Source organism: Brienomyrus brachyistius, chromosome 3 (assembly GCF_023856365.1).
Source record: "Brienomyrus brachyistius isolate T26 chromosome 3, BBRACH_0.4, whole genome shotgun sequence".
Lineage (NCBI taxonomy): Eukaryota > Metazoa > Chordata > Actinopteri > Osteoglossiformes > Mormyridae > Brienomyrus > Brienomyrus brachyistius.
The window spans coordinates 19148498-19161817 of record NC_064535.1 but is presented as its reverse complement, the minus strand read 5'-3'; the positions used below and the strand labels follow the sequence as shown (position 1 = coordinate 19161817).

The 13320-nt window shown below is 42.5% G+C and overlaps 1 protein-coding gene across 2 annotated transcripts in view; it reads left to right on the top strand.

Annotated features, from left to right (window-relative positions):
- The first annotated feature begins 3030 nt into the window (after window positions 1–3030).
- LOC125738746 (bone morphogenetic protein receptor type-1A-like) overlaps window positions 3031–13320 on the top strand; it is a 45300-nt gene continuing 35010 nt past the window's right edge. The window contains exon 1 of one of the 2 annotated variants that reach the window (XM_049008020.1): window positions 3031–3259. The gene's annotated coding sequence lies outside the window, so the exon portion shown is untranslated. Of the gene's footprint in view, window positions 3267–13320 lie in introns of both variants that reach the window. The other variant, XM_049008021.1, reaches the window with a different exon arrangement.

The following is a 13320-nucleotide window of genomic DNA, read 5'->3' as shown; positions in this document are numbered from 1 at the left end:
CGTGGGGGACTGCTCCGATGGCTGGGCGCCCAACCTTCCCAGCCTCCTTGCCCATTGTGACTTGTTCTGGTCAAGTGGCCCGGCCTCCCCACAAGTTGGATTTGTCTGTGTTTGTGAATTCTGGGGGGGGGGGGGGGGGGGCGTGGGCGTGTGTAGGGACTCCTACCATCTAGGCAGAATTCACATTCTCCCTTACCTATGCGCATGCGCGCAGGCTGTGGTGATCACGCATGCCCAAGCAGGGACTCTCGGGGCGCGGGCTTTTCAGTGTTTTAGGCACGCTGAAATAAAGACACCTGCTTTTTGGCTCGACTTCTGGTGACTGCCTCTTTACTTTTTTCTGCTGTACTGCAGCTCTACAGTATATTGAGAATGTAATAATAATAACAATAATAATGTCGTAAAAGTGCAATCCAAATATTTATTTTCATAGGCTCTACAAAAATGAAGAAAATGACAAAGAAAAGCCTAACGTGAAACAGTGTTGGGCAATGAAGACAGAATGCCTACAGAATCCTATGCCTACAGAATCCTATGCCTACAGAAATGGTTTAACTCCAGTTTTAGGCAACCAATGACACTCAGCTCAGTCGGTCGAATGGCTCAAAAACACGTGAATTTTAATGCGTAGAATACATGTTGACAGCACGTTAATAAGACATAGTTAACCTGTTATTAATGTGTATTCTAAGTGTTAACACTGAAACAGCGCTCCATTGACATTAGACCCAGTTTTGTTCAGATGGACAGCATGTGGCTCAGCAGACTAAGCCTCTGGCTCTGTAAGCCTCAGCAGTACAGTCACATGTCTGCGGGCCCTTGTGCAGTGCCCTTAAGTCCCAGCTGTACGGGAAGCTGCATCAGGCTCATGCTGACAAAGACACTTGCATCACGTCTGATAACACGTTGCATCAGATTCTGAATTGGGTCCTTTATCTTAATTGGCATATTTTTTGAGCACAACAATGATGTTTTTTTTCATCTGACAGCAATTGTCTGTTTTTAACAGACATTTTCTGGTGCCCCTGCTTTGGATCCCTTGTGATTCTGTTGGTTTGCGGTTCTACCCTTCTCAGTTTAATAAAGTTCCCCTTGTTTGTTCTTCCTGTCCGCTCCCGCATCCATCATCTCACTCCACATGATAATTGCTTATGTCTGAAAAGCATAGAAAATGGCTATTATTCCCCAAAGACTTTGCCTTTGTTAACAGGACAACGACTTGAATTTTACCTCTTTCTAATGTGAAAATGTGATTTGGAGTGCTTTTTTCAAGGAAGAGTGGCAAGAGAGGCAAATATCAAGATGTGGCACCCTGGTAGACTCCTACCCAAAAAGAGTGAATGCTAAAATTATATCAAAAGGTGCTCCAACGAAGTATCAGTTTATGGCTATGCACACTATTGTAACCAACTTATTGTACATTTTCTATTTTTTATATAAACACACTGTTATGTGTGTTTTTAATGTTAGTAATGTTAGTATTTTATAAGCTGAAGTCTTACAGTATTTTACTGCTAACTAGACTAATTAAATGCTGCACATTTTTAAAGGCTTCTGCCAAAGACGAGAAGCTGTAACAAGAATTCCAGGTAGTGCAGATCAATAGGGTGCTGACTCAGAACACGTTCAAGACGTGCTTGAAATTGCTCAGCATGGGCCGTAGAAATAATAATGCATGCTTTATTGCAAAATACATTGTTTTAGACAAATCCTTAAACATATATACTTGTTCTAATTATAAGACATCTGAATTAAACGTAAATACAGCATATATAAATATGCATTGCTTCAAATTCTGCAATATTCACAAGCCAGAACAAAACAGCCTTAATACGTAGTGATCTCTGTTTATTCATGCACTTCCCTTTGCGTTCTGATTGGTAAGTTTTGCATAACAATGATGGAGACGTCAGCAGTTTTAATTGGGAACAGCTAACTGAGCGATTCCAACTATGAAACCAGCCTGTCACAACGAAGTCCACCTGTACATAGGCACAGGTTTCAGTTTTAAACTAGCAGGTACAATGTTAAGTAGCTAAAAGAGTCCATGACATGAGCGTTGGTGGCTGTCAGTTGTACTATGCAGTATTTTAGAGCTCTCGATAGCTAGCGACTCTCATTTCTAGCGACTATGTGAAAAAACGTTTTCACATATTACAGCATATTATCACAAAATTCTCTAACATTATATATACATATGCTGGATTTAAAAAATCGTCATGTGCAACTTTACACAGCACAAACACCAACTAATTGTTGTCTACAATACGGTTAACATGATTACTTTCATGTTACACGTCGTTAACTATGTTGAAATATGACACTATAGTTCCCGCGCTCTCCCGATCTCCGGTAGAAAATCAGAGCTCCACGAATCAAAGGCTGAATGAGCTGAATTGGACGCTGATCTCCTCTGGCGCTACCTGCTGTCTGGGAGCTCATCCTATTCGTGTGGAACCCTGCGTTTGTGTATCAGCGCGGAATAACGGTGCCGAAAGTCACGTGATACACATGTTTCGCGTTACTGTATACTTGTAAAGAATTTGTTAATGATGAAATGTTTCTTATTGGTTTTTTTCTGTCTTTATATTTGTGGAAGACGTTCTTTTTGTTTTTGCTAGCTACATTTGTATTAGCAAAAAGCATTGTATTGGTTTGACTGCAGTGTTTTGTATTCGCAAAGCGCATTGTTTGTGTGTGAGACGTATGTTTTGTATTTGCACAGCATGACGTGCATGTTTGCGGATTGCTCGTTATTTATAAATTACATCTGGTTTGTTTGCAGATCGTGGGGCATTTGTTAAATGTGTCCTGTGTATTTACGACGTATTGACAGGGTTCTAACTCCATAAAACAGATGGGATGATTCTTATTTTCCCGGACCACCAGTGTATCCCGTGACTGGGGCTGGAGGAAGAACTTTCAGTAGCCTTTATTTCTCGCCAGGTGGCGTCCGATGGGCGTCGGGGACAGTCCTTGGCCCAGGTCCCCCTTCCCTGGAGTAATAGCTGCAGTTACAGGCTGCACTGATTGGAGGCTTGGGTCAGGAATGCACCCGTGCGAGAGGCAGGCAGGCACAGGCTGCAGAGGGGCGGGTGTGGGGGAGCGCCAGATATGGGAACGCTACACCGCAAGCAGGAAAATAAATGCTGCGTACTGAATGTTTCTCGCTGCGCTGAGACGTGAGGGTACGGGAGAAGAATCGGACGTTAGATCAGCGAATGAAGCTCACTTCATCCGCCACTTCTGCTGGATATAGGTAAACGGTGCGGGCATTTTTCTCCAACTGTTTATAACACAACCTGACAGTTGTCGCCGAGCTTTATTTTAGTAATTAGTGTTACTGTATGTCAGGTCCCAGCTGCAGACAGACGACTTGAAGTTTCATCTGGGTTGCTTGTTGTGGGTTGTTTTCGAATTGGCTGGTTTACGACGGTAGATTCGCTCTGCACTGTCTGTCTCTCTTTCACACCTTACGCGTAAACGTAATCTTTCTTGAAATTATTTTGTGTGTATTTTGACAATTTGTGTTACGGATATTTGATTCAACATATTTAGAACTGTTCTAATTATTATTATTATTATTATTATTATTATTATTATTATTGTTGTTGTTGTTGTTGTAGTTGTTAGTTGTTGTTATGATTATGGTGGTGGTTAGCACTGTTGCCTCACACCTCTGGGACCAGGGTCCCTGCAGTCCCCACCAGGGTTCCATGTGTGTGGAGTTTGCATGTTCTTCGGTGTCGTCGTGGGGTTTCCTCCGGGTACTCCGGTTTTCCCTCATAGTCCAAAACATTCTGAAGTTAATTGGACTTGGCAAAATAGCGTATAAGTATGCATGTGTGAGTGAACTGTGTGTGCGTGGACCCTGTGATGCGTTGGCGCCCCATTCTGGGTTGTTCCCTGCCTTGCGCCCATGGGCTCCGGGGTAAGCCCCAACCCCCCCCCCCCCCGCAACCCTAATATATTTGTCGTTTGTTGTTTTGATTACTGGTTCAGAGGTGTTTGTTCAAAACGAACACAAAAAACAACACATTCAGCCATGGAATATGTATACCCGCGACAGTATGTGCCTACTTAATGATACAGTGTAACCATGGAGAATCATTAAATTAGATTAATGCACACAGCTAACACTTTAACTGCTTTTTACCTTGTATTATTTACTGTAATCCTCAAATTTTACAACAGCTGTGTAAGTGTTGTGGTTGCAGCCTGATACTTGGTGAAAGTGAGTAGGGCGCAGATACTGCTGTGTTATGATATTTGTTTTTCGGTTGGTTTTTATTCTATGAAAATTGATGGATCTTCTTCAGAATTTACACAGACATTGCATGAGTCAGAAATTAAACAGATTAAAATTTGAGACATATCACCCCAAAATTTAAATAATAGCTGCATAGTGATAACAAAAATGGGCAGTCATGAAACTTTATTTGAAGTTTTTGATAGATTTGCAGAGGCATTGTATGGGTGCTGAAATAGTTGTGTGTTCCATATGACGTCATATCGCTCATGTGAGTTTCAGTTGCCAAGATTACATCACATACGCTAAAAACTCGGGGAAAACCGAGTCAGATGCATTCCATTAACCACAGAAGTAGCGATACCATGGGCAATACAATTAGCTTGAACTACCTTAAATCTGACAAATAATCCATCCATTTTCCAAACTGCTTATCCTACTGGGTCACGGAGCCTATCCTGGAAGCAATGGGCACAAGGCAAGGAACAACCCAGGATGGGGGGCCAGCCCATCGCAGGGCACACTCACACACCATTCACTCACACCTACAGGCAATTTAACAATTTAGGAACTCCAATTAGCTTCAGCATGTTTTTGGACTGAGGGGGGAAACTGGAGTACCCAGAGGAAACCCCACGACGACATGGGGAGAACATGCAAACTCCACACACATGTAACCCAGGCGGAGACTTGAACCCAGGTCCCAGAGGTGTGAGGCAACATTGCTAACCACTGCACCACCATGCCACCCCCTAATCCGACTAATCATGAAATCCAATTCTAGCCTGGTTAATTGTTAGCCATTGTTAGCAATATCTGTTGATAACACATTACGGGGTGTGCTTTACGTATGAACCTCCGTAGCAACATGTTCACAGATAAGTTGGACGGTGTAGTGTGTGCGACCGATTTAATGAGCCACAAATGAGAAGTAGTGCTCAAACAGTATAAAACTAGAACTTTCACTTCTGTTGATAAAGGGCGCAGCCATCTTGGATTCTGAATTCAGGATGTTCTGTGCTGCTCTGAAATATTTCTCGGATCTCCAAGAAATGGGCGTGCGCATGTCGTCATTTCCGACTTCAAAATTCGAAATCTGACTTGGAATCCAAGGGCAAATGGAACGCACCATAGAAATGGTTACATTTTGAGCTATATCACCCTGAAATGAATGGGGTGCAGCAAAAGGAATTGTGAAAGCAGATAACATATGATATTGCCTCACATCTCTGGGACCTGGGTTCATGTCTCCACCAGGATCCTTGTGTGTGGAGTTTGCATGTTCTCCACGTGTCGTTGTGGGGTGTCCTCCGGGTACTCGGATTCCCTCTCCCCCATAATCCAAAGACATGCTGAAGCTAATTCAAGTTCCTCACACAAACATTACATGGATGAAGATCTACACCTGGTTTCATTTTCAGACAAACTGCCCCAGAAATGAAGCAATAGAACCATATAGCAGCAAAGGAAGGGAACAGCAGCTGTGGGAGACACTTACTCTTGTCGACACAGCAACACTTAAAGTATCGTGTGGGTCATTTGGTCAGAGTGCAAAAGAGAAATAAAAAGAATATACATATTTTAAACAAATATAACAAATATAAATTATATAAATGACCTTTTAAAACAAGGACATTAAAATGCACAGAATAAAACAAGTAACCTAATTGGTGGAGAAAGATTGTAGAATTGTGGAAAAAAGTGGAATATGCAATAAAGAAATAAGTATACTTTCAGACCTGCATATCACAACATTCAGCTGAAAACACATTTAATTTTTATATTCCCAGGGAATTCGTTCAGTGCTTCTAGAAATGGTACTTCTTTTGCATACCATGTGAATGATCTATTACTTATAGAAATTGTAAAAGTTGGTGAGTGTGGGACGAGTGTGGCTTAGATGGTTAGAACAAATGACAGGCCTGTCCAGGGAGTACAATGCTGTTGTTTTCAACAACACCACATCTAATTTTAGTTCTGCAGTGAGCTTAGGTATAACTGTTTACGGTAATCTAGTAAGAGGCAGCCCTGGAACCGTCATGATTTGAAGACAGTTTGTGTGGAAGAACGTGCGAAAATCACACCTGAGCAATGCATGCAACTAGTTTCTCCATACAGGAGGTGTCTTGAAGCTGTCATTACCAACAAAGGCTTTTCTACTAAGTATTAAATCCATTTCAGTTACCGTGTTCAATACTTATTCCCTGTGTCATTTTAGTTTCACATAACTTATTTGTTTTCATTTCTTTGTATGTGTGGATTACTTCGGCTGTTACCGACATCTGCTATAAATTTTATGTCAAAAGCCCCATTGGAAATATATTTACTGAGAAAAATGTTGATGCATTCAATACTTATTTTCCCTGCTGTAAAACTAATGTAGGCTATGAATTACCCCAAAAGGGGCTTTTTGTTATATCACCTGTATACAATCTGAGTGCATAAGAGGGTTGCGCACCATTCAGAGCTGACTTGAGAATGACCTTGAAAAAACAAATTCAGTTCATAAAATTTGTTGAAAGCATGCTGCAGAATCGCAATTCAAATTTGTGTATAAAGTAGAATTAAAATGGATGTCACACAAATTCATATACATAGTTTAAGTGCCACTGTAACAATACAGCTTAATGTTTCAATATAAATTACACTGTATGTTAACATAAAAAGTATAGTTCGAATCCTATCATACCTAACCCCCCCCCCCCCCCCCCCCCCCCCCCAACGCAATCACAAAATTTTACACCATCAAACGTCACTGTCGGCTCATTATTGTTCTATCGGCTCAATTTCCTCCACTACTTTTCTTTTCTCTGTACTTCCGCATGTTAGCACTGGTGCTTGTCGTCAAACATTCAGCAAAGTTTATCGCTATATGCTCCACTCAGCCGTTCTTAGTCAAGCGAAAAGTACACAGTACACTATACAGCAGGGGGAACAGTCCACATTTTTATGAGATAAGGATGCAATGGGGACAAATCAGGATTATTAATTTCAATTTATATTCAGCAAACGAATAATACGATTCATTTCGTCATTGTCATTAACTGCATATATAAATCACATTGTTTTAATTATTCAGACAAAATAACCTTTGTGCTATATTCTCGTCAACATTTCTGTCAACGAAATTAACACTGGAGTCGATAACAGGTGTCACTGGCAGGCGTGAGGGCAAGCAAACAAATGGTCTCCATGGAAACTACAATTTTACTGCCATAAAATGTTTTCCGATGGAGTAAATCCCTTAAGATTTCTCCTTAACTAAAGAAAGCTTTAAAGGGACTCTAAGCTACACCTTTAAATAAATCCCTCAGCTAAAGAGAAATTAAATCTTTAGTGTCATGTGTTACGTCCAGGGGTAGCCAAGCAGGTGGGAAGCTGAGAAGGATGAGGCAGGGAGGTGAGAATGCGGGATACGAGGGTTTATTTGGACGCACAGGGCAGACAGTGATGGACATCAATGACAAGTCTGGGGAATACGGACTCAGACGCGGACTAAATACACAGACTGATAGAAAACAGCTGGGCACAATCGGGGAAGCACATGTGGATGATCAGGGGGGCGTGGCACACATGAGGACTGGATGCGCAGATCATGACATCATGCTTAAGGGGAAAACTTGTTTTGTGCAACGGGCCCCAGATTATTTAAGTGGAACCCATAAATTAAGGAAGCTGAATATGGGAAAGATCTCAGTGTGTATGTTAATGATTCCATGTCCCACTCTCGCCAGTGTGGGGAAGCAATAAAAAAGACCAATAGGAGGTTGGGTTACATCTGTAGGTGTGTGGAGTTTAAGTCAAGGGAGGTGATGCTAAGATTATATAATTCCTTGGTAAGACCTCACCTAGAATATTGCGTGCTGGTTTGGTCACCTTACCTTAAAAATGACATTGCTGCTTTAGAAAGGGGTCAGCGTAGGACTACAAGAATGATTCCTGGTCTTAGAGGAATGTCTTACGAGGAAAGGTTAGTAGAGCTGAATCTGTTTAGCCTCGAGCAAAGGAGACTAAGAGAGAACATGATCGAGGTATATATACAAGATTCTTAATTCCAATTCATGAATGGAAAGTGGCACAATTCATAAATCCTAGACAACCCTGGTAGGCTACATAATGAGCTAACCAATCAAACGTGTTATGTGCTCAATCACCTCCTTTGAATAGGGAAGAGTATTCACCCCTTTTGTCCATCAACGACAGAGAATCTGCTGAAGACAGGATCTGAGACAGTGCTGTCCAGGGAGACATATTGCTTGTCTAAATGCTGTTCTGCGGGTGGCCATGAACCCCTTGGAATCCCTTCTCAGTAACGAACAATTAATAGAGAAATGTAGGCTGGCCTGGGGTGAAATAATGAGCCGCCTTAGTCTGGCGCAAGATAAATTGAAAAGAGAAAGTGCACCATGCAACTTTTGACAGCTCTCTGCTTCTACGCAACCGGTGGATTCCTGCAGACTGTCATACAGTTTCCAGAAGGAGAAGACGCCTTTTACGGCAGTACAATTGGTTTGCATACTATGGCAGACATACCTGCCATTGTAGTATCACCAGATGGAATACTTAACCCTATTCATACTCACAGCTTCTTGAATCCCAACTGCACCTGTCGAAAAGAGTTCTTGATAGTAGGCCTATGTGTCCAGGTGACATGCAACCTTCAAGAACATTTTATAGACATTGTCACCAAGTGGCCTGGGAGTACACATGATGTTTATATCTGGTCCAGCTTTGGAGTGTCTCAGATGGCAAAGGATGGTGTGTTTGCTGGTGGCTGGTTATTGGGAGACATCAGGCATCCTCTAAGCTAATACCTGCTGACTCCAGTGTTGAATCCCAAAACCGTGGCTGGGGAGAGGTGTAACATCACACACCAAAGAGCACACACTGCTGTAGAGCGTGCTTTGGGCATGTGGAAGATGTGATTCTGGTGCCTACACAAATCTTTGGGAGCTGAACGATTTCCATCGCAACTATGTACTTCTTGTTGTGTATAATAAGTATTGTTACTTCCTTTTCCTATTGATGTTTACTATGGTTACTTTGGTGTGTTTATATTGATTTTTCTAATTAGTTAACATATATTTTTTATATTTGCATATGTCATTGCGACAATCCATCCATCCATCACCGTAGTAGCGCTAACCACTGCAGCACTGTGCTGCCCACCCTTTTTTCAATAATCATGATGCAGTGGTTAGCACTGTTGCGTCACACCTCTGGGACCCAAGTTCGAGTCTCCACCTGAGTTACATGTGTGTGGAGTTTGCATGTTCTCCCCATGTCGTCGTCGGGTTTCCTCCAGGTTTCCCACCCACAGTCCAAAGACAAGCTGAGGCTAATTGGAGTTCCTATATTGCCCATAGGAGTGCATGTGTGAGTGAATGGTGTGTGTGTGTATGAGTGTACCCTGTGATGGGCTGACCCCCTGTCCTGGGTTGTTCCCTGCCTCAAGCCCATAGCTTCCAGGATAGGCTCCAGACGCCCCTTGACCCAAAAGGATAAGCAGTTTGGAAAATGGATGGATGAAAATACATGGGATTGATGTTTTTGTTATCAACAGTCTGGAATTTTCTCATGCAGAAACTGAGAACAAAATACTACTTAAAGTTTGTTCATTAATTCTGGCATAACAAAGGGTTTTGGGAAACACTTGCAGATCTCGCTCATTCTTTACCAGCGTCGTTTGTTATCTTGTTTGTTATTCAAGATCAATCACTTTTGGGAAACACACCTTTGGCTAGCACCTGAGCATGGCCTCGGAGTGAGAAGCTATCAGAGCTTGCACAACCCCCATCGCCAGCCGTTTCCTCCTTAGGTGAAATTTCAGCATGATGTCTGGTTACACATGAAGGCCTGTCTGATGAGCTCTGATTGCTGGTGGCTATGTGTTGTCCCACTTACACAAGAACGCTGGTTTTAATTTGAACATGGGGAATATTGAAGAACTGTCTGTGCCCACCCCCCTCCAAAACACCAAAAAAAAAACCACCATAAGTACCCAATCTATAGGTGGCAACTCCAAAGTGGGGGAATGCTGGAATGGATAAGGTCTCAATGTAGATGTGACCACTAAATGCGGAGCAGTTTGATTTTTAGGGACCTGCAGAAGGCACAGGCAGGGAAAAAAAGACGAAGGAAGAAAAAGAGAAGAAAGAAAGAAATAAATGAAATATAAAGGCTGACAAACATATTCCAGACTGCTGTACATTTCTGGAATAACTGGGGCCTCTCAGTTTCAAAAATAACACAGTGTAGGATCGGCTGGCAGGGGTGTGAGGGTAGGGGGCTAACCCAGGTACTCCAACACATGTAGGCTCACAGCAGCTGGTAAGTGGCCCTCACTTTTAATTAGGTACTTGGGCTTCTAATTACTGGGGTGTCCTGCTCTAGCTATTGGCCCACAGCCGTCATACCTCCTGGGAGATCCATGATGGATCCCCTTAAGGGGAATAATTGGCCTGCTCTGCAGTAACTGGGAAGGGACATAAATACTCCCCGTAAGTGAGTAGAGGGGAGACCAGAGGGTGACCATAAATCGTGATTTCGCCCATAAGCCCTGGGGTCCTGCCTCCTGATTTCTCCTTTGGGGGCCGGTCCTTGTTCATACGCTTGTGAAAAAAGTAAATTATTCTTGTCCGAAGCAGTGTGTTTATCCTAATATATATCTTTTAACAAATGTTACAAATGTTGTCTGATGGCTGAAGGTCCTACATGTAAACAAAAAAGCCTCCTAATTTATATTGTGATGCATTTTTTTTTGTCTTGGTGCATGTGGCTACATCGGTCCATCAGGCTGCTTAGAGGCATCTATCTATCTATCTATCTATCTATCTATCTATCTATCTATCTATCTATCTATCTATCTATCTATCTGTCTGTCTGTCTGTCTGTCTGTCTGTCTGTCTGTCTGTCTGTCTGTCTGTCTGTCTGTCAGTCTGTCTGTCTGTGGAGGTAATTATGTTGGTAACATACATACTACGAACCATTATTAAACAGCACTGTCTGCCTGTCTGCATTGGCTGGACAATGAAATTGAAACTCCTGATTTTAAACCACAATAATTTATTAGTATGGTGTAGGGCTTTTTTTGGCCCAAGAGAGTATCAGTTCATCTTGGAAATGACATACAAGTCCTGCACTGTGGCCAGAGGGATTTTGAGCCATTCCTTTTGCAGATCAGTGACCAGGTTACTGTGTGATGCTGGTGGAGGAAAATAGCTCTTGCTCTTCCAAAGCACCCCAAAGCTGCTCAAAAATGTTCAGATCTGGTGACTGTGCAGGCCATGGGAGATGTTCATCAAACCACTCTTTCGCCAGTCTTGCTGTTTGTACTGGTGTATTATCATCCTGATACTTGGCACCACCTTCAGCGTACAATGTTTGAACCACTGGGTGAACATGGTCCTCCAGAATGTTTTAGTAGTCCTTGGAAGTAATGTACCCATCTAGAACAAGTAGTGGGCTTAGGGAATGTCATGATATTGCAGCCCAAACCATCACTGCAGAATTACTCTGCAGAATGTGGGAAATTCAATTCAGTTCACTTTTATATAATGAAAGACAGTTAAGATGGATTCATCAGAGAACAATACATGTTCCACATTGTCCACAGCCCAAGATTTGGCAGTTCTAGACTATTTCAACTGGGGGGGGGGGGCATCTGAGGTCAATTGTTCCATTAGGGGAACCAGACGCATTTGGCCTTAATATCCTCCAAGTATCACTTATGCTAGATTGCCAGCATTATGAAGCAAAGACAATTCTGAAAACCAATGTTATTTTTTCAATGCTTTGCAGTCAGATTTTACAGTTTTTACAAAATTTATAGCTCCTCCTATTTCTTATTTAGACCATCTTGATTCCACAACCTTGATAATTTATTTCTGTTAACTTCCCTTTTCACCGCGTGGGCACAGCCGGGACCTCGGGCGGTGCAGGCGCCTCAGGGACGGGCGGAGCAGGGACAGGCGGAGGTGGCGCCGTAGCAGGAGCCGTGGATGCAGCCTCCTCTTATGCTCCACCAGCAGCCCGAGATTTTCATGCACCTCTTTAAAGAGGTGCACGTTCCCAGGCGGGGACATCTCCTCCAGGAGGGTCCCACTTCGCCTGGCCCGGTCCAGCGTCTTCGCGGACCTAGGGCTGGTTGAGCCAGTAAATGACCTACTGAAGCAAGCCGATGCGTTGCCGCTCGGCTCGTGTAGAAGAGTCTTTGTGGAGATCTGTCATTCTTTCACGATCGCTCCGGGGAAGCAAGCAAAGGGAGCCGTGAATATGTCCAATTTATGATGCAGTTATATCATCTTTATCTACAGATAAAGAAGATCTAATACTTTTTCTTAATAAAGAACTAAATATTTAATGGGGTGTCCTAATTTTTTCCCATGACTGTGTGTGTGTGTGTATGTGCGTGTTCCTTGCTTTATGGGACTAATCCATAAATCCAGATGGGACAAATCATAATGCACTTCACACCTGCACTTAATGTTTCCCATTCCTTTTGAAGGTCACTTGTTGTGATCCTGTAATTCATGAGAAACCGCCGATACATTAACAGTCATCCCTGGCATTAGAACGTCGCCTCTGCCATTTACCTGCCTGGTTTCTGGTCATTCTCTGTGTCTCCTACTTCACCTTATTCCTGTGTGCTGCTGTCTTAAAAACTTTGAACCTGGAACCAACCTGCTGCTCAGCGTAGCCTTCTGCAGGCATAACCACAAATAAACAGGGTTAAAAAATTTTTTTGGGATGTTAAGCGCACCTGTCAATCCCACTGAGCTACTAATATGTTGTGCAAACAGTGATGGATTGTAAACAATGAACTTGTAAGTGTTTATAGTGTGATTAAAATAATCAAAAAATAAACAAAAATACAGATAGAGTTCAGTTCCCTAAATGCATTGTAATAACTAATAGTTCACGAGTTGCGCATCCACTGTCATGCTGATACTGAATTCTCTAGCTTTGTGTCTCACATACACAGCAGACAATATTAATAACACATTTGAACTGAATTAAGAATGCTCCTGGCCCGAAGACATTCTCAACTGCTGATTTTCTTTTTATTCATT